This window comes from Agrilus planipennis, unplaced genomic scaffold, assembly GCF_000699045.2.
Source record: "Agrilus planipennis isolate EAB-ADULT unplaced genomic scaffold, Apla_2.0 scaffold98, whole genome shotgun sequence".
Classification (NCBI taxonomy): Eukaryota; Metazoa; Arthropoda; class Insecta; order Coleoptera; family Buprestidae; genus Agrilus; species Agrilus planipennis.
Window position 1 is genome coordinate 817,510 of NW_020438866.1, and position 23,390 is coordinate 840,899.

The following is a 23,390-nucleotide window of genomic DNA, read 5'->3' on the forward strand; positions in this document are numbered from 1 at the left end:
TCTATGACTGAACTTGCATCCACTTCTCTCAACTCTTTAATTGTGAAAAATTTCTGTTTACATTCTCTTTAATTACTGACCGAAACTTCTAGGGTTTTTTACTAGACTTTCATTTCGCATTTCAAAAATTTAATACAAAGCTTTTGTATCTTAATGTCAACTTGGATAAAACTGTTAATTACTATTTCTTAATACGAAGCATTTTGTTCTAGACAAAATACAAATTATATTGCCATAAAGTTAATATATTTAAAAATGAATCTAATTGACAGAACTTTATAAAAAAAATTGTGGAAGACGTTTTATTTAGTTACAAATATACATTGTTAAATATAATATATTGTTATATATTAATGATTTATATGTTTATTTAGAGATATAATTACTTTCATGGAATATTAGTAGTGAATTTAAATAATTTAGAATAACTTATTCAACAATTTATTTACTTCAATAGTATTCCTATCATTAGGGATATGTCTGCAGCTATAACTATTAAAAAATAACTACAATAAAGCAAATGTTAGAAAATAATTAGCACATGTGAAACATTTCCTTTATATATTTTTCACTTTTCTTGATAAGCGCGTTAAAAGGTTCTTTGCAACGCGCAAAATATGTGTTTACCGAAAGTGCAATGCATTTGACACGCAGTCTGCAATTGGACTTCGATTTTGTTTACCCTCGTGTCAGTTGTAAAGAACACGGTTTTGGTGACATATTTTTTGTTATCATACTGCCAACGGAAAATGGTGTTGTCATTTTCAGAGTAACGTATTTCGATTTGATAAGACAGCTTCGATTTTCTAAACGGCACAAAAACAGATACTGAATAAAGAATGGACAATTGATAGTTCAATACACTTAAAACATACAAAAGCAACGAAAACTATTACTTTATTATCTAAAAACAGTTTAATTGTGCATTAAAGTAAAACAACTGTCCAGTTCCAATTTAATCCAAAAATGTTGTCGTATATAGTTACTAAGATATTCTTAAAATACGGCGAGGGGTGGAGACGGCAGGGGTTGCGGAGACCGAGGTGATAAATATAGGGATCGTATGCTGTGTTATCAGCTCCTTAACCCGATATATCGACATATTTATTGCTTACTTAGGCTTTACTTAGCACCGCAGGTTCTAGTAATTTTACCACCATTGCGCACACTAATAACTATATAAACCGTAAGTGGGATATTTTTATGAAATTAGTAATAAAAATAAATAATGTATGTTAATTAGTATAACAGAATTTTTAATTATTAGATACGTATTTATTATTTGGAGACGATAGATAGCATTCTGATCGAATGATTCTGAGGTAAAATGTTTTACTGTTTAAATCAATTGTATCTCCAATGGTAATTGTTTAATTGCATCTTTAAAATCATCTTTAAAGTACTTCTAAAACAACTTTAAAATTAGCTGGAAAAATAATAGCGTAAATGCCCATGTTCAATTTTATTGATTAACGTGAATTTGGGTTTGTCTCTTGACGCACCGTTGAAGTCTCCCGGCGTTTCCCTGCAAATAACTCAAAACTCACTCAATATTGACAACAAAAATCGAAACTTAGGGTCAACAACGCATGACAAAAACACATATGCACACAAACCCTAATAATATTTCGTTATCGTGTTATAATAAGGGATGAAAGTTAATCAATTTAATAAAATAAAAACTAACTAATTCTCATCCACTCCAATTTACTATCCCTTAATCTTTTAAATAACTCAGTAATGATTAGTAATCCTGTAAATGTTTCATTGTTAGGTCTGTTCACCCTCATTATTTATATTTATCAAGACTACACGTTTTAAAAGTGCTTTTGCTTTCGCTTTTTCCTCCGAAAAGTTTTCATCGAAATTCAGAGTGAAAAATGCAACTAAGTACCTACCCTAATTGTAATTCGGCGCAGCAGTTCCCTTTTCCGATAACGGGCAAATTACGTTCGTTTACCCTTTTCCCTGTCGCTTTACGTTCCGTGCCATCGCCGGCCCCCCCATTTCAGTCACTCGTTGCATACCACGCCATGCATCATTTTTCCAGACAGCCCTTACATTTGCACGTGCAATTAGAGTGTGCACTTTGTTTATCTCCGCTGCTTACGCCTCTCGCAATTAAAACTGGAAATGCCGTCAATTAGCAATAGCTGTGAATATCAAACGAATTTGCGTATATTCTGGAACGAATCCAAGAGAATTGGTACACATACAAAGGCGATAATGTTTGCATAATAACTACAAACGCAAAATTTAATCACACTTTTCCCTAATATATTTTTACGAGGTTATTCATTTGAAAACACTGCGGTTGCATTACTTTATTAGTTTTTTATGTGAGTTGACAATAACTTTCTATTGCATGATGCTCCCGATCGAGAACATAAAACTTAAAAACCCAGTAAAATCGTAATTTATATTCATCATATCCCCATCGGGGAACAATTTTACCAAGCAGTGCTATCAGATCGTAGATTTCGTAAATAATCAAAGTATATGCAGGTGGGGTTGAAGACGTAGAGGCGTAACGGGGGTGACTATGACAACTGGAAATGGTAACAGAGTGGATGAGGTGATCGTCGATTAGAGGGGGGAGGGTGAAGAAATGGATAAAACACTAAAAAATTGTTTTTAGCTTGGGTAGGGACGAAAATTTTCAACGATAGTTGTTAATAATACATAATCTGTACACACTCAATCATAAAAACCTAAAATTAGATGGTTAAGAACATAGTTTGATATATTTTTAACTCAAAGGCATAAGTTGCCAGATAAATCTAATGAATTTCGAAGGCATAACTCGCTTTCTATAAACAAATGTAGAAAATGTAAATAAAATAAGATGAATACAGACCACTTCGAATTATTTTATTCGATTAAGCTAACGTGCCTATCACGTTGAGGTTGGCTACGCCGGGATTCGTTTTCAGCAAGTAGATATCCACACAAGTTGACCTAGTTGGAGCATACGTGATCCTAAAATGTAGCATCGTGCTACAGATGGCGTTCACTGTGCCGTTTGTAGTATTTTCTGAAACGCACTGTTAGACAGCAGGTAAAAGTTGGTCTGTGTTCTGTCGGAGCTGCCTGCGACGCGCTGATGAGATCAAAAAAGATCGAAATCGCGATCCGCGTCTGGCAGTTTCGACACAATACAGGCCACTTCGAATTATTTTATTAAAACAAGATTATTCAACAGGACAATTAATTGTCTACTATTTCGTTGTTGAAAGTGTTTGTTACAAAAATTCCAGATTATAAGTTGCTCGAAAACCTTAGAGCGAACGTACAGACAATTTTACTATCTCACCTTTCATCCGTAACTTTAAAGGAGAAAGGGTACAATCCAATTTTGTATAATTTCTGAGGAAATTTCTGTTTCTTTTGCCACTACTCAATTTATTTTTAAGCGTCGGTTCAAAGTTCTTCCCGTGTTGTTTATTATTTTTGAGCCAGCTACAAACTACCCGAATTCATTCATAAAACGTCCCATGTTTTCCATGAAATTAATTTAATCTGGCTTTTAAAATTGAGAATTCATTGCGTACTCTTATTTTTTTGAAGTATAATAAGCTTTACTTTTTTTCAGGAGCTGCATTCTAGAAAGGAACTGGCTGCTATAGAGATTGCAACGGGTAAGTGCTCTTGTATAGGGTAGTAGCTGCATTCCGGAGGTTCTTTTAAGTGTGCAAAGAGGTAGCAGCGATCTCTGCATAGTCAGCTGCCTATGAAATATTCGAGCTGTGTAGGTAGCTACTGCATTAGAATGCACTTTACTCCGTTGTGAAATCTCAAAAGGAAAAGCGGGACGCGGACTTTAAGTTTCGGTAATTACCCACCTGCTCTCAGATCGCTTTTATTTCAAAAACGTTTCTGATATTTTTCATATTTTCACAACTTAAAATTAAACGCCTTGTGGTTTACTTCCACAAACTGCAACTTTGCAATCATTTTCTAGGTTTACAGTTTCCTTTTACCTCTATAAAATTAGAAATTAACAAGTACAACTTAACAGAAATAGTTTGGCCCCTGAGATTTCGAGAGAACGGCGCAAAAGGTACAAAAAAGTAGCAGTAGCAATTTCCCACTCGGAATTTGTGCTGTTTTTCAAATCGGGCCCGTATTATACCCAGAGTGGTCTTAATTGTTTCGGAAATATTTATAAGGAAACTAATAAACTTTTTTGAAAGCATTCTACCACCTTCCAAATTGGGTGAAAATCATTGTTAATTATACCTACCGTTGAAGTTTCGGATTTAAAGTTATTCTATGATAATAAGGGACGAGTTTGTATACTTTGTATATGTTGTCATGACGCGCACTGCTGTGCGTAAATATTCCAGGGGCGAACCAGTATCCGTCAAGTAATGTCTACTGCTTCAAAGTTTGTCTGAGATTAATAAATTTGTGCGAAAATGAATACCTTTACAATTTTTTATTCCTTTTCTTTATTTATTTTATTTACGGCGCTGTACGGGTGCGAAATATGGACAGTGGACGCAGCGGAAAAGAAAAGATTAGAAGCGTTTGAAATGTGGTGTTACAGGCGAATGATGAGGATACCGTGGATAGAAACGGTTAAAAATTGAGCGGTATTAGAAGGAATAGGAGAACAGAGGACTCTATGGAAGTCAATAAGAAAATACCTTCTCAGGCATCAAGATCTGGTCAGAGACATATTAGAAGCAGAAACGGAAGTTAGGAGAGGTAGAGGTAGACCTAGATTAGATTTAGGGAAGATTACTCTAGACAAAAATTTTCAGTCTCTCAGTCTTTCAGAGTCTTTCAGCGTCTCTGAGAGCGTCTCTCACAATTTTTCACAATCTCTTAGTTATTGCCTAGGTGTTTTTGTGGATCTCTCACAGTCTCTGTTTGAGAGACTCGAACGATAAAATTGTTAATCCAGAGATTCGAGTCTCTCACAGAGAGACTGAATGAATAAAACTGAAAAATTGAGACTCGAGTCTCTCGTAGAAAGACTAGGATCTCTGAAATATGTTGAACTTAGAAAATTTTAACCATGTCTATCGAGACACCACTTATTGAGAGATTTGAGTCTCTCGTTCAGAGATTCAAGTGTCTCGTTCAGAGACTGGATACGAAATGAGGATCTCTCTATGAGCTGACAGACAGTCTCTCTCAGTGACATCAGAGAGACTCAATGAAAGACGGAGATTCGAGTCTCGCTTTCGGAGAGTGAAAATTTTTATCTCGGGTAGCTCAGGATAGGAAAAGGGAGGTGCGTGTCCAATCAGTCTTAGGACTGAAGACCTTATGATGATGATGATTTTGATTAAGTAAATTGCACTAATCCTAAATACACCACACTGCTGTTGTATTCACTTAGGTACATTAAACTAATTCGGTTAATTAAATTGAATGTATAGGTACAATTCCATTTGTACAAATGAAATTAAATTTTTGAAATTGTATAGAGTGGGAGCATTTGGACTGTTGCAGCAATTTACCTGCTTCAATATTTAATAAGCCGTTGTACTGTGCACATTATCCACTGTATAAAATCGCTTACTTACTCATTTTATCGCATGGCCTGCATGATATGGTGCAGCTCGAGCGCGGTAACACAAGTAATTTAAATTTTAAATTATAGTGCTATGTGGATGGAGCAACGGACGTTTAAAAGAAGTTAAAACTTTTTATTCGAAAGTTTTGAAAGAGCCCTTTGAACCTTTCAGCTTACAACCGCCATTCGCGTGACGTTACCGCCCGGAAATTATTTCGGGCTTTTACTGCACTTATGTAAAAGTTGGATTGATTTTTTTTCATGAACTTCATCCATCACTAAAAGCATGTGGATTATTATTTTAGCTTCTTGAATTTTACTTTAATACGTAAGGAGATGTTGAAATATTTACCATACTAGTTGAAGCAAATAGTAGGTTATTAAGAAATATATATGCCTACGACTAAGTGAAAATGGTACTTAAATACCATTTTATGGCAAGAAGTGTTTATGGCATAACTAATGCTTATGTATTTATTTAGTATTTAAATATTGTCACCAAGCAGTAACAATAAGTGCAAACTCGTCCCAATTATATGTTCGCCTAGTCCAGCTGCAAAGTTCATTGAACAAGAATTTTGTCGTATACTTACAGAGCAAATCTTTTCAGATAATTTGAATGTCGAAAACTATACAATAAGATAACTTAAATTGAGTATTTTAATTGTAGAATTTAAAATAAAATTGTGAACGTTAATAAATGAATGAATGAGTTGTAGATATTTCCTGATTGTGAATTTAACGAACTCTAAAAGTCGTTTTAGTTAAAAATATCGAGTTTACATTAAAATCCGTTAATTTTTAAATGTTTAGCATAACTCAAAGCTGGAAAATTTTATTCGTGAAGTAGATTTAATCGTAAGATTCTTTGTTAAGTGTTGTAGCGGAAGTCGCGAGTAATGTAGCGAAGTTTTAATTTGCCTTGAAGTAAAATAACTTTCGATTCAGCTGAACTGTGAACTTTGCAAAGTTTACCGAAATAATTAGAAATTCACATTACAAATGCCAAGAATTAACTGGTTCGTAAAGCTTTGACGCGCAAAGAGTTAAGTAGCAAGGACGTAAAGTCAAACTTATCTTTTTTGTCCCTTCGTCAGACAATTCTACATAATACGTTACAAGACGTAGATAACATTTTCACCTACACTCAGTTTTTTCAGGTTGATTAGGGAAAATAACATTAGTGGTCTGTATTGGATTCTACAACGATTTCATTTCAATTTCTTCTAATGTGCATTCTTATTATCACCGTATAATAGGCAGGATATATTGTCACATGCGTATAGGCATCCCAACATACACGTTGACAAATACACCAAGTTTCTAGACGGCATATATTGGATCATTCTATAACTTGGCCAGCCTCTACGTAAATAGTTGTCGTGACATCGAGTAGACAGCACAAGTTGATGCAAAGCGAAAAAGTGACAAAGTGTTCTTGTACCTGGTGGTGAATTGATAACTAATTAATGGTAGAAGTGTTAATTAGACAGAAAAATGGTTAAATAAAGGTAGTAATATTGGAAGAAGGTGTTTAAATACGTGACAGCATAAAATTCATTTTGAAATAGAGCAGGGCTCTGATGTATAGGTCTGAAATGTGGATGATGGGTGCAGCGGAAAAGAAAAAGTTAGAACTGTTTGAGATGTATTGTTAAACAAGGTACCGTGGATAGAAACGAGGAGGTATTGCAAAAAAAAACACAGGTCATCATGCAAGTCAATAAGAAATAGACGAGATAGTTAGAAATAAATTGAAAAACAAAAACTTTTTTAAAACAAATTGTTTTGGCAAGCAACGAAAACAAAACAAATTTAATAATATCGTTATCTTGGATTATTAAATAAATAATCCGTAAACACTCCCAACAGCCCGTTCTCTCCTTCTCCCGTGGTTATTATAAATACTTAATTTAAGGCACTATATTTCATTTATTATTCTTCCTAATTCTCTGAAAAAAGACTATGAATACTTATAGTCCTTCGAAAAAATTGTGGAGTTGTTTCTATTTATAATTTACATTTATTGTTTCATAAAGATGCAACATAAAATCCATTACAAGTTATTTTTAAAACTCTTTTTATTATTCCAATTAATGTTTTTCAAAGTTTGACACAAAGGCGAGGGGATTCTTGACGGGTGCCAGACCAAATTTGGAATAATATTTCGCCTGTAAAATGTCAACTCTTTGTCAGAGACTGAACTTGGGGTGTTCTCTTCTTTGATATAGCTGCCCTTTGTTATTATACGTGTGACAAAAACAAGCATATCTGATTCTATTTCGGAACGTCACAATCTCCATCACGTCGTTCAGAAATGTGAAAGAAACATCTTCCATTCAAATCAGAACAGACATATCACGGGATTGTTGGGTGTAGTGATGCGAGATTTTCCCTTTTTCTCTAGACGATTTATGGGGAAAGTACGTATTTATGACGGTTGCTGCACGAGCACCCTAAATGTTTTATTAATGAAGAATTTTTAGATCTTTGAAAAGCGACAGCCGTAAAAAATGGCGCTCCGCGGTCCAATTTGTCACTGCCATGGAGCGCTTTGTAACCGACCTGCTGATATTCCGAAGCCTCCATTGTGCCCACGTTCGACGGGAGACATAAGAACGACTGAACAATGGAAACGCAACGTTTTCGGTATTAGTGCCTTCTTTATATATCACTTGGGCTATATGTGCCGGATAGGCTATATCGTGATGGAAAACGACCAAAGAAAAAACTTTCAATTTCCGATAATCTCGTTGATATTTAGGGAAACAATTACTTTTGATCGCTAAACACAATCTTTTATCCATCACATCTAAACATACCGCATGATAAGTTATTTACGATATCTTTGACCAACAAGTGTAAACGATTGTTACAAAAACTACACATGATTCGTTGATATAATTTTATAAAAGTTCGGATAAGTTCGATTATTTATTTGATCCATTTTAAAGCTATTGTCACATGTAGGCAACCCAACATACATACTGGATCATTCTAGAAACAAGACTAGCCTATATATATATAGTTGTCGCGAGTTCGAGTACGAGTCAGAACGAGAACGAGTTCGAGGCAGTGCAAAGGGAAGAAGAAGGAGCGAAGAAGTGACAAAGTGTTCGTATAGTTGTGAATTGATAACTAATTCACAATAGAAGTGTTAATTAAACAGAAAACGGTTAAATACCAATAGTACTTTTCCATTTTTTATGGTAGTGATTTTATAGAAAAGAAGTAATCAAATTGGGCATCTTCTACCTGTCAGTATGTAGATATGTACAGTCATACATTCTGCATTGCAGTTACTGTTAATTGTATGCATCGTCTGCAAATTCTTTGTAAATTAGTTCAGCTGAAGTATCATTAACTATGTAACCGTATGATATTGGATGAGTCTGATTCATGTTTTAATCCACGTAGAAGATTGCATTACTTCCAGTTTGATTTAAGATCAAATTCTACCAGCTGTATCACGTACACCACCCACATTAGATAACTTCGATAACTTGAATGCACTTGGAGTTGTTCGTACACCGGATGACAGACGCAAAGTACAATCTCATTACCCACGTTAAATTATGTTGCGCTTCCTTCTCGTCTCAGTTATAGAGAGACGTAAAGCTAAGGAAATAATAATTTTAATTATATAGGCGTCACAACATTGTCTCGTTGCAGCGGAGCGTGAAGACGGAAAGGAATCCGGGGCATCCGTAGAATTTACAACTCCAAGTGCAAATTTTGAACGTCTCATTTCGACGCCCGTCTGCCCGTACTTCGGGCTAAAGGCAGCGCACATACGAGGGTGGATTGATAAGTTTCCGGCCTAACCAAGAGATGACGCCACTAGGCCTACCTTGAGGTGACATTCTATAGTACCATCCTTGGATAGCTTGTAGCTATAGTTTCAGCCCGATCTCCTTGCTAGTGTAGGTTTGACAGCACGCTGAACAAGACGCCTCTGTGGTTTTCGTAAAAATGGAAAAGCAGGAAAATCGTGCTGTCATCAAATACTTTTATTTGAAGGGGTTAACGCCGAAGGAAATTAAAAAAGAGATGGACTCAACACTGGGGACATCCTCCCCGTCATATTCAACCGTTAAGCAGTGGGTTTCCGAGTTTAAAAAGGGTCGTGTGAGCACCTCTGATGGGCCTCGCTCAGGACGCCCCCTTGAGGTCACAACTCCAGATATGATCGAAAAAATTCATCAAATAGTGCTGGGAGACCGCAGATTGAAAGTGCGTGAGATAGCTGAGACCTGTAAGATGTCATATAAACGTGTGCAACATATTTTGCACCAACATTTGCATATGGAAAAGCTCTGTGCAAGATGGGTGCCGCGTTTGCTAACAGTCGACCAAAAATTGATTCGAAAAAACATTTCTACCGCAAATTTGTCATTGTATAAGCGTAATCCAAGCGAATTTTTGCGTCGATTCGTAACCGTTGACGAAACGTGGGTCCACCACTACACTCCTGAAACCAAAGAACAGTCTAAACAGTGGATTGGACCAGGGGAACCAACTCCAAAGAAGGCAAAAACAATTTTTTCGGCGAACAAGGTTATGGCTACTGTTTTTTGGGATGCAAGAGGTATTATATACATTGATTACCTTGCAAAGGGTAATACTATCACTGGTCAATACTACGCAGACTTATTGCAACGTTTGAGCCACGAGGTGAAAATTAAACGACCTCATCTGGCGAAGAAAAAAATCTTGTTTCATCACGATAACGCACCAGCGCACACGTCAATCGTTGCGACGGCTAAAATCAACGATCTAAAGTTTGAATTGATGCCGCACCCTCCTTACTCTCCAGACCTAGCCCCGAGTGACTATTTTCTGTTCCCTAATCTCAAAAAATGGCTTGGCGGTAAGAGATTTGCGGACAATGAAGAAGTAATCGAAGCTGTAAATGGTTATTTTGAGGAGTTTGACGAATCAGTCTATAGAGATGGCATTAATAGACTGGAACACCGCTATGAGAAATGTATCAGCCTTGGAAGATTATGTTGAGAAATAAAAAAAAAAAATTTTTAAAAACCTTGTTTTTCTTGGTCAGGCCGGAAACTTATCAATCCACCCTCGTATTTTCAGGAATGTCTCGAAGCTCGTGCGGACCATCCACCGGCAACTAAACGAACTATCTCAAACGCGACCTTTTCCGAAAATGATTTACGAGATAAATAAAGAAAATGAGTAGCAGGTACATAGACGATGGGAACGTAATGTGGAGATCCTCAACCTCTTACATCATTTGAAAGCACGTTCACCTTTTATTACATTCGCTCATTGTCTGTCTCAGGATAGCAAAAACTAATACCTATTTCAGAAATACATGGTTAAACCTATTAGATAACTATAGAAGTACAATATTCCGTCTTATCTTTTTCTCCATATCATTTCTAAAAGGAAGCTGAAGAGGTACTTCCGCCCTACTTTCAGCAACTACCGGAATGAAATGTTTTTCTGTCACGAAAAAGCGTTACGTTCGCGTGGAAAGGGTAGACGGTAAATCGCGAGGTGAGGGGCGACAGCGGCGGAGGCAGAGAAAGGCTGACGTGCCGAGAGTCCCTAGAGTCCCGGCGACGTGTGCTGTGCTCAGCTGTTGTTTTCTTACCTCTGCTCTCTACGTGGCTCGGCATCATTGCCTCTATTTGCGGTAAACCTGTAGGTAGAGTTATAACAGCGCTTTTATAGTTTACAATTAATTAATAGGAATCGCGAATCGAATGCTTTAATCACAAATGAATACATTAAAGGTTGAAATGGTTGTAGTATGAAAAAACTAAGTTATATCATAATTGTTATGTTGTGGTCAGATTGCACTTAAGTGCGGTACTAATCATACACTCTTTTAATCCAGGAACCTATTTCACACCAAAATTTAACCAAAGTAGTTTAACGTTTTAACTATACTATGAAGGGTATGTTGGCATGTAATACCACCGCTGTTTCAAAAAAACAAATATTGGAACTTTATTACCATGTTTTGTTGGGTTACCACGCATATGTCTTTATAAGTTTCTTGAGATTATTGGTAATTCGAAATTTGATTTAACGATAAGAAAATGTTGCCGATTGGTGTGCACATGAAAGGAGTGTTGTTATCGAAAATCGATGCGACTCGTGGGTCGAAAGTTCTGCATCTGACATTTCGTAGTCGTTGTCTAGATGGAAACTTTTTCACATAACTTTCTAACTTGGGCAATTGAAACTGTAAGCACGTCAGTGGCAGAGCAATTAGTGGTTAAATTAACGCTTGTAGAGCTGAATGATGTCATTTTTAGGCGGGAAACTTTGTCAGTTGCTTCAAGTTGCAATTATCCAGTTTGCCAAATCGACTATAACCAGACGTTATGCATTTCAAATACAATAACCTTACTCAACATTCAAATACTAAATTGAATACTCCTTAAGTAGTTTTGCTAGAAGATTATATGTATCTATTCATGCATTTATATGATACTTCGTTCATTTATTAAATTAATAATAAACTATCTGCAAATATTAATAAAGTAAGGTAAATTTGGTGGTAACAAAAGACTTTATTTATTACATTTCTATATTCAACTTGACAAACTGAAACCACTTCGTGATAGGCACGTGCATATAACACAAGAAAAGTTCTTGGTCAGTCAGACGTAGGCGTACTGATGAGGTCCAAAAAGATCGAAATTTATTACAAAGGGCGCAAACCAAACATTCAGTTCTTCATGAACAATTTGTCGAAACTACCATATGTGAACCGAGAATTTGAAGGGTTCATCAACAAGCTAAAGGGAACAAGTTGAGTTATCCTGTAAACTAAAAATTGAGGGAGTGTCTTTTACACGAATGAAATAATGCCTCGGTAAAGCTGTGGTGTTATTTCGCCAAATTGGTTTCGAACAGTAATTTAATTTCGTCGCCGTGAAATTCGCGCACACCATAAAGGGCTGTCGACCGACGCAACAGAAAAGGAACAGGGAAGCGATTCCGACCAATTTAAATTCAAGAGGTTCGACACGTAAAGGAGGAAGTCAAGTGGACCGAGCAAACACCTGCGCATCGCCTTCTGTAATCAATGAAGAGCGATTTTAATTAATTAAAGCTCTTCGTTAACTGCGAAGGGAGATAGGTACGTATTTAGCTAAATTATCCTGCGAAAAGTGACTTTCTCTTCTTGGGTTGATTGATGAACTCTCTAACACCCGACAACCGCTCCCCCCCCCCCACTGGTTTCGCAAACACCTACAGATAATATTTACTGAATTGTCGTACACTAAAGTATCACAACAAAATATTTGACGTACGTATCAGTGTCAGCTTATTGGATAGATATGTGGTGAAAGAATGCTAATATTTTACTATAAAACAATGCAATTGATAAAAATTAATTGAATATAAACCATACAACGTCAAAGAACAGACTCGAAGGTTGAAGACTGGAGTCAACTATTGCCTAATTAGGCAATTGGACTTTCACTGCGGTTTATAGTCTAGAAGCTCACTCTGTAAGGCATCACATACGTATCAACAAAACACTTGACAAAAAAAAAGAATCAATCCAAATGTTCACCAGACTAAACTCGAAAACGTGGCTGTGGATTATAGATCACATTCAATATTAGTACTATCCGATTTATAAAGAGACGTATCCTATTAGCTGTTTAATTACGATCAAATACAAATGGTACAATTAATTTTCCCATGTTGGATCACCTTTCCTAGAACCATTGAATTCGATCGCCTTACCGTTAAAGAAACTAAATACATCTACTGAATGGTTCCGTTATCAAACCAAATTACGGAAGAAGTTTTATTTGGATTCGGGGGATTTAGTGAAATCGCAAGGGATTTACGTAACAAACCCTCAGGTAGACTTCTAAGATTGACGACCAATTGTGTTAATAGCAGTCCAATTCAACCACTTTCTGTTCCTTAAATATATTACAATACATCTAAATAATATGGGTAGTTTATAATTTTTAAAGTAATTAATAAAAATAGAAATATTAATAGAAATATTTCTTCGTATCCTTCCACATCAAATAAAATTATACACCACGTCTGATCAGTACTCCAGAAAAATTAAGGAAGAAGAAGGTACATGAAAAACAAATAAAATGAGATCGTACACCTCTCCATAATATACATAAACATGAGAGTCAAACATATTTTTGTATTTTGTGGTAATATCAATAACTTTGCAATCAAACGTTAACGAGTACAGATTATTACTAATCATTACGTACAATTGACCTGTCTACGTACCAGCTGTTGCGATGGTCACGAATAGGTATGTGTGTTTCCTCAGTTGACGAAGCCCGATAAGACAACACGTCTGCTAAACTAGCAACTGTTCTCTATCGTTGACGGCTCGTTAATTGGGGTGCTTTTTGTGCATACTTTTACATCCCCTATTTTGTTGTTCTATCACGAGATGCACTCTACAGACATATCAAATATATGGATTTTAATAATTGAATATTTTGCGGTTTTGACAGACAGATGATTACTTTTGTAATTTGCGAATGCTTAAAAGCAAATATAATATATTAAAAAATTATTTACATCCGCTTCTAATGTACTATGTTTGTCTCTGTTTTTGTAGTTCAAATATTATGGTAGGTAGATCATCATTCAAGAGTTCCATATTTTTCCAATATTCAAATGTAATTTTTTATAAAACAGGAAAGTGAGCGGTCCTCAAGGGGAATCGACGATTTCTCTGAGGAAGATGTAGATCCTGTTCAAGTTCCACCTTCATGTAAAACTGATATTTAAAATAATAAATATCAATGACGTATCCATAAATATTTCGACTCGTACAGCTCGGTTCCTGCTCCGGAAGAGCCATAAATCTTGCTTAGAACAATTTTCTACTTGGATCGCTGAAAGCCGTCGAGTTTTAAATATTTGATGGCGAACTTTTTGCGGCCACGATCGGACGCGGCTCGTTCTTTCACTTTAAGGTATATTTACGGCTATTGCATTTATTCCTCTTTTTATTTAATCGTTAATACTTAAAACCAACAAAGATATATACGTACATTCATAGGCATGTTGCTTATAAGTCTACCTTATACGTATATTTTTACAAGCGAAACTACAAGGTGAACGGGACCATATAAAAAAATTCAGAAAACATTCAAAAACGAAATGTATGCTGGGACACATAGTAGAAGTGAAACTTCAACGAGTGGAAAAACGAATCGCAACAAAATTTTTACTTCAAGTTTTACGGGTAGATTGTTAATGTACTTGTCCAATTTGAAAACCTGCCCGTAAAACTTGAAGTAAAAATTTTGTTGCGATTCGTTTTTCCACTCGTTGAAGTTTCACTTCTACTATGTGTCCCAGCATACATTCCGTTTTCACAGGTTTACGGCAAATTATGATTTGGTTTTTACACAGACCGCAAATAGAGGCAATGATGTCCAGCCACGTGGAGAGCAGAGGTAAGGAAACAACAGCTGAACACAGCACACGCCACCGGGACTCTAGCGGATTTCTCGCTCTTCGCGCGGCAGTGCATTATATCCATCTAATACAGCCGTTGCCCTCCCTCCGCCACTCACGGTGATTACTCAAAAATTAAAGGTTTTTGTATCGATTTGGTTTAAATCAGTAGTGACAAAATTCCGCAGTTCCAAACTTAATTGGATCTTTGATTCGAATTGATAATGTACCTATAGGTACAAAAAGCGAATTTGGAAGTAAAAGGGCACACTACGCACCTACGTAGGGTAAGTAAAACAGATATAATTAAGAAGAACTACAAAATTAAATGTCCTGACTACTATTATTAGGTTAGAGCATTGAAGCAAGGTACCAATCATAATTCTTTTCAGTACCACTTGAAACTTTAATTCTTCTCTTTAATTTTTCCACTTCTACGTTTTAAAAGAGAAATAACAGATAGTAAACCCATTGAGTTAAGTCACATGTGAACTTTTTATTTAATTTTGACAATCAACGGTGTACGTATTTCTTCGTTATTGACTCGATGTGTCAAAAGATGAAATTAGCTGGCAACGAAGTTATTGGCTGTGAACTTTTCCCTTGGCAGAAGGTTACTCGTTATAAGAAAAATGGAACCTGGATGATTTCGAGTATATAGTTGTATCTTCACTTAACGAACATGCTAGTAAAAAGTTAGTCTAGGGTTGGAGTGAGGCTAAAGTTGACCTTTCAGAGCACTGAAAAAGTGTTTTTAAGTGAGGAGTAAGGGAGAAGGCAGGAAAATGTATAGGTTATGGGACCGTCTGTTTTGGGGTGGGGTGGATGGATTGCTGTAGAAGAACGTTGGATGACTCCATTGTGATGACCGACGACAATCGACAATATTAAGGTTGGGTTAGGTTATGCCAGGTTTTCCTCAAGAAGAATGCTTATTTCACTGGTTAAAATTCCAAGATCATAGAAGAAAAAGACGGCATGAAAGAATAAGTACGTAGACTTAAAAGAACTTTTCCACCTTTTATCATCCATCGCCCTCAAATGGGGTATAAAACAGTACCGTACTCTACATTTGTTTAAAGCTTTAGGTTTTAGCCGTTATAAGTTTTTTTAATTTTGTTTTTCCGTCGAGATCCGGTGGTGCTTTAACCAGAGCCCATTAAGTCGATTCCTCCTTGAAAACGATTTAGCGTGCTCATTTGCCGAATCGAATCTACATCGTACTTTACTTGGTCGTCGGGCGGCGGAAAAAGATGAAACCGCGCCCTCGCCGAGAAAGCGACGGAATCACAAAAGCAAATCTGTAGTCTAATGAACCCTTTGCATTCCGCATCTATCGCTCTCCCTCCGATATCGCAGCTTGGAAACTAAATCGCGACGGCTTTACGTTTTGCGGAACCGTTGCGTCTTGTTGCAAAAACGTTCTTCTTTTCTTATTCTTCATCTTGATCTTCCTTTAATATCTTTCGCGCAGATGTTTTCCTTATCCGTAATTAATTTTACTTTGTCTTCGACTACGTTCCTTTATGTTTGAACCCTAAGCGAAACGGTCTCTGCCTCTTCGCTCTGATTCATTGTTTGTTGTATTAGCAACGTTTTCTCGCGGCCGCATTGATAAATCTCCTGAGTAATTGCGCCAAGGTGCTACGTTGCGCCAGTCCACCCCGATACAGAGAAACGTCGTCTATCGGCAACGATTCGAGACCCTTTCGTTAATTCCTTCGAAGCGGCGCAACACGGCGCGACACTCTGCGACACGACCTGGTACAATTGCTCGTCATTTTACAAGCAATTTTACCTTTTGTTATTCCAGACATTCTCAAGTTTGTAATTAATGTAACTAGACGAACAAGCGGGGTTCTACTAAACAATGCTGTCTTATAGAATTTATAAGTTCATAAAATAAAATTGAACACAAAAGGTAGAAAGGAAAGAGTAGGTACATCTTAAAAATAAAACAGTGAAAAATTCACTTATATTTCCAGTGACATAGTCACTGATTAATTGGTTGTTATTCACAATAAATTGTGACATATAACTGAAAAAGCAGTACCTAATCAAAATAGATTACTGTGAAACAGTATTTTTAACTGGTTTGCCAGTTATTTTGTAGCTATGTACTGATGTGATCAGATAGTTAAGTAACTTGTTCTATCAGTCTTTGCGATTGAAAACTGCATTGACATTCTTAGGGACTTTAATTATCAGGTAAGAAAGCTCTAGTTGAGTTTATAATATTATTTTTTGTCATTGAAGCTCTAATATATAGGCGATTACTTCAGTTAGTTTGTTTAAGTCAATAGTTGGTCCATTGACATTGGTGGAATACTCGTCAACTACACAATTCCGATTGGATTTTATGCATTTTTTCTTCTGAATTCATATTTATTTATTTTTCATTAATTTAACCGATTGAATTAGTAATTTCAATTTACGAATTAATTCGTTCAGTATTTCACCAATGATGTTATTATAACTGCGAAGAGCAGTAAATATTTAGGTACCGAAAATTAATGAAAATCCACCGATTCACTTTTATAGTAGTACACTTTTAGTAACAGGTATATTGATTCCCTTCCAATACGTTAAGTAAATATTTGTAATAAATGACCGAAATAGTTAATCTTTGTTCGATTTTCATTTCTTATTTGCTGTTTTATTTTGGGATTTTCCTTCGACAACAGATATAAAGCAACATCGGGGAAAGTAATAATGTGTAGGCAAGGCGCGGACGTCAAATTGTTTCAATCGCCCTTCTGAGCACCGGTGATTGCAGAAGGATGGATACAATTTAAGCATCTATCTATCCAGCAACACACATAAACGGCTCCTCTGAGACAGTCAAGATGGTCTCGCGATAAAGAATGTAAAACAAAGGGATACATCTTCTTTATTGTCCTCTGGATGAGAGTTTTGGTAGTTGTATAGCATCCTATCACCTCGTTCTTCGGACAATATTTTTTCTAACAAATAGATTGGTTGTAAAATAAAACATTCGTTTTATCTTGATTAAAAGTAGGAGGACCTTTGCTAGGTAAATGTAATTAACAACATCTTTGAAAAATGAAGGTAACCAACATTATTTACTATAATTCTGCAAACAGTTTTTCTAAAAGTATTACAGTTTTATTAACGTTTGTTTTAGAACTTGCATTCTGTATGACTTTGTATGGAATAATATAGTAGTACTTAATATTCCTCACTACTTTTTTTTTTAATATTACAAAGACCCCGCAGGCGTCCATCATCATTTTCGCGTTTCTCGATAACTACAGAAACCTACATCTCTATTTGTTAACAGTAATCTAATATAAAGGTACATCTGCTCTTCTTAACTCGTTTAACTGCTTCCGAAGTGCTTTTTTATGACTAGGAAGGGGTCATACCACCCAATCTCGCTTATTTCTTATTCTAAACGACTTGAAGTTGCACTATTCTTTGTTTTATATCTCTAGCGTTATTTCCAACCTTAGTTTTCACAATCCCTTGATACCGAAAATCATCGATTTCTTCGAAGTTTTCGTTTTCCATTTTTATATTAGTTCATATTTCCCTAAAGATCCTGGAAAGGTTTGTACTTAAAAATAAGAAAACCATAAAATCAACGATCATTAAATTTTACAAGGATGTCGTTCTACCATCTGCATTCGTAACAAGTCGTTAATCGGAGCTAGCGAAGCTTACACTTAACAAGTTGCTTTAAAGCATGTCTTTCTGCCTTGAATGTGAAAACAATTCACGTGTTGTAGACGAATCGACTTTCTCTGGGAATGCTCATTAGAAAGTGGAGTTGACGCGTTTTCAGAGTCTTCCCGAACCCACTTCCTCGACGTTAAGCTCGACTCTCGTAATGAAATAAGAAATTTTATGAAGTCTTTACGGATTAAAGGCTGTAATTAGAGCAGCTTTTAAGTGCGACATAACAATAAATAGTTTAATAGCATCTTTCCGTACGCGACCGTCATCGTTGTCGACTGGAATAGCGATAAAACTCTAGTCGAATGACTATCAAGCACCGGCTCATCGGCCATAAAAAAATCTTAACCGCAAAAATTCGTTTTTAAGCAACCACGAAGAAGAAGAATTTTATGTTCCCACCGAAGAAACTCTGCAGTTCATAAATTTGGCGTTATGGTATAATAAAGTCCATACTAGCATTGTAAATAAAAGCAACTCCAAAATGTTTTATCTGCACTTTCATATCAGAATAGGAAAGGCTATTCATGCATAAGTTATAACACCTCGTACACTGATTTATGACTTAACTATGTCTTGGACCTATATAACGAACAGTACATAAACCATTTTTTCATGTGGATCAAATAAATCTCTAAAATGTACTTATGCTGTAATTACATCATTATAATACACACTATTAACAAGTGAATGGCTAATTTTTTAAAACTTTAATGTAATAAAATTTCAAGTTAATTCAATTATAAGAATATAGGCCTGAAATATATATTATTTGAAAACAGAGTGGTAGAATTTGTTATTGAAACTATTGATTTGTTATTTTTATACCTACATAGAATAGGACAATAGAGGACTCTGTGGAAGTCAATAGAAGATAGGCGAGATAGGTTGGTAGGACACCTTCTGAGGCATGAAGGTCTAGTCAGAAACATATTAGAGACAGAAACGGGAGTTAGAAGGGTAGAGGTAAACCTAGATTAGATTACCGTTAGCAAACAGTTAAAGATGTGGGTTGTTCTAGTTTTAGGAAAATGGGAAGATTAGCTCAGGAAAGGAAAGAGTAGAGGTGCGTGTCCAACCAGTCTTAGGAATGACGACCTTATGGTGATGACTTACATTTATTATCCTGACTAATAAATGCGAATATGTGAGTTTATTTGTTTGTTTGTTAATTACCAATTTACGCCTTAATACTCAATCGATCATCATGAAATTTTCTACACACATTGTCAGCGGTACAATTCTATTCGTTTTGTCGGCTTTAACGTCAACCTCATCAGGCTAGTCTAATGATAACAATAGTTAATTAGATACGATACTTTAAGAAATTAGCAACTGATCAAAGGGCCACATGTCTGTTTCAATTTTTCAATAAAGTTAAAGGCATTGACGTGCTCTCTGGTTCATGCCTAAACTATAGATAAAGGTTTTAAAATATATAGCAATTGTAGTTGGTTGCTAACAAGGGATGTTTATAATCGTCAAAGTGATTTTGACTAAGGCATTTTTGAAATCCTATCTGCAGATGAAGTCTTTCTTTACAATTAAATTATTACCTTTTCTTAGTTCACTCCCTGTATTCAAGCATACATTACTTACACTATTTTGAAAACTTCTTCCTCGCTCTCGATAATCCCTATCTAATATAAGTAATATCTATCGACTATTCATCGTGTTTATTAAATCTGTTGCTTCTTTGTCTTCATAGCTTAAAAGAGTCGCTTCTAATAGCTTTTATGAGCAACAAGTAATAGACCTGCATCTTTTTTTTTAATGCCCTGCAGCCGTAAATGGGGCCATGCGACATGGCCCATATCGCATGTGAAATCGGATTTCTTGGCAGTAAAGATGTCGGACTGATTGGGACGCCCGCTGGTCGATCGAGCTTGCCAATAAAATCAGTAATAAAATAGACGTGTTGTATTTTGCGAAAGTTACGACTTCAATAAAGCATTGGCCTCAATGTAACTCGCTTTGCGAGAGTCATCCATGACCCCCGCAAAGCAACAAAATCGCACAATACCGCACTGATGGCACGTTGTACGGTACGAGTTGTTCTATTGCCCCCAACTCTTATCCAATCGCGTTTTATTAAGATTAGTTCCATTTGTTCTATTGCGTTCCAATAAATCGTTCCTTCTACTGGTCCTTGTTCGAGATATTCTCAACTCTTTAGAAATGCGCACGCTTATACTTTTCAATAGCAACATTTTTAAGAAAGAGAAGTTACAACTATTACCCTAGCCACAATTTTCAGTCTCTCTCCAGTCTCTCAGAGTCTTTCAGCGTCTCTGAGAGCGTCTCTCACAGTCTCTCAGTTATTGCCTACGTGTTTTTATGGATCTCTCACAGTCTCTGTATGAGAGACTCGAACGATAAAATTGTTAATTCAGAGATTCGAGTCTTTCACAAAGACACCGAATGAATAAAACTGAAAAATTGAGAGACTCGAGTCTCTCGTAGAAAGACTGGGATCTCTGAAATGTTGAGCTTAGAAAATTTTAACCATGTCTATCGAGACACCACTTATTGAGAGATTCGAGTTCGTTCAGAGATTCGAGTCTCTCGTTCAGAGATTCGAGTCTCTCGTTTAGAGACTGGATACGAAATGAGGATCTCTCCATGAGCCACTGGAGTCTCTCGTTCAGAGACGCTGAACAGTTGTTTGACAGTCTCTCGACAGTCTCACTCAACGGCGCCAGAGTGACTCGATGAGAGACGGAGACTCGATTCTCGCTTTCAGAGACTCTGACAGACTGAACATTTTTATCTCGGGTAACCAAGGAAAATTTGATGTCTTTTAATTGACTACATTGCATCATAAGTTTTGGGATATTCCAAATTGGGTATCAGACAAGCATAAATTCCGGATTATGAAATTTTATCAAAACGTTAAAATAAATAAAAGTACTCTTTTGAAAATTCGTCAATTAAATTCGAAATTGTTGTCGAAATACTAAATTAATACAATTACAAGCAGTAGTTGGGGTTACAAGAACAAAAACTAACTCTCTATTTTTCGCTGCAGACGTAAGAAATTCTGAAAATCGCTAGGAAAAAGACAAGGCGCTAATTATATGCAAATTGTTCGGTTGTAATAAACGACCACTGCACTTTTCTGACACCTAGATAAGAAGAGAAATCGAATTACATCACTCATCGCCACTGTACGTTAAAAGAAATGAATGTTTTACCGTCGAACAAAATGCTCGGAATTTTCCAGCAGGAAATATTTGAATATGCTGAATTTCCATTTTTAGGTTACATCTCACCAATGATTTATTTTATTTATATAACCAGGGATTAAAGATCTTACTAGCTTGGACTAAATTCTAGTAACTGTTGGAACAAAATCTTACAAATTTTCACATACGAAACCACTACCCTGTTGGTATTTTTAGTACTTAAAGGATATGGCTAGACATAGGTACTTCTTCAAAATTAATTTTTGATGAAAAATACATCATTTAATTGCTTTGATAAATGAAATAACCAATTTGGACACATGTTTTGCCACAAGCAAAAGTAACTGAAGAACTAACACTCGAAACAAATACTTTAGGCAAGAATAAATTAATAGCAATGGCTCTGTACATGTTTGAAGAATTAAAGAAGAAGCAAGTGCATTACAAATTAACAAAAATATCAAACAATTTATGTATATTACAGTACAGTGTGTACCATTTTTCTTTAGTTTACGACCGTTCGTATATTTTTTGTGGAATATTAATCCTTACATTACAGTGGGCAACCATAAACTCTAATACCTATGTACCATTTCTTTCAACAAATTAGGTTTTGCTTTGTTAACTGAAAGGGACATCGAATTAATTAAATGATGTACGTATCAAAAATTACGTCGTTTAAGTAACGTATAGATTTAGTTCGAAAGGAAACTGGGAGGAAAACAAAAGCTCGATCGTGCGAGTTAATGTAACTGCAATCGGCCACTACGGGAAAACCAATATCTACTAGTTTCACTCGAAACAGGTCCTTGATCCTCTAGGATAACGAACTTGGGTTATGTGGAAAATGGAGAAACTTTTCTCTCTCGATAGCTCAAGTTACGTCAATAATATTGTTAGAGGACTGAACCACTTCATATCGAATTTATTGCGCCACTCGGTGCTAGCCACGGAACTGAGTCAATTTTTGACGATAGACTTACATCTGCGACGAGTTTTAAACTTGATGGTTTAACGTAAGATCTTTTACGGTAATGCATCGTCAAAGTAAAAAAATAATACAATTTAAATTTTAGACGATTCATTATAATATGGGACTAATAATAATGATGTTAGCTTAGAATTCGAAAGAATTAAAAGTGTTTATTAAATAAAATGAAATACAAAATGAACATATGATAAGTTCGTACAAATTCGATCCTCTACAACCGCTGTCTTCGAGAACTGATTCAACTCTCCCCCGCAAGACTGACCGTAATGTTTTTGAGACCCTCGGTCAAGTATACCCTCTCTGTCTCTCTTTACCCCAACGTTGCACGTGTCAATTTTTGTCACTTTCTCACGGTACCTTCAGTCAGCTAATAAAACCGTACGGTTGGAGAGGACGCAGTAGTTTTCTTAAAGTTTATTGCTTAAAAATATTTTGCTTCTTATTCTAAACATACGGATAACAATTACTTAATCCCTTAAAATTACAAACTATTCCTAAATTACTTTAAGCCTACCATAAACTAAAAAGCACGCATTCCCGATACTACATT

The 23,390-nt window shown here is 35.9% G+C and overlaps 1 protein-coding gene and 1 long non-coding RNA gene across 4 annotated transcripts in view; one reads left to right on the top strand and one right to left on the bottom strand.

Moving 5' to 3' along the window:
- The window catches only part of LOC112904814, a 353,641-nt gene that overhangs the window by 109,556 nt on the left and 220,695 nt on the right, over positions 1-23,390 (bottom strand). The window lies entirely within an intron of this gene.
- LOC108737011 (neuroligin-3-like) overlaps positions 3,590-23,390 on the top strand; it is a 241,664-nt gene continuing 221,863 nt past the window's right edge. Inside the window, exon 1 of the mRNA XM_025975814.1 lies at positions 3,590-3,638. The gene's annotated coding sequence lies outside the window, so the exon portion shown is untranslated. The remainder of the gene's footprint in view (positions 3,639-23,390) is intronic.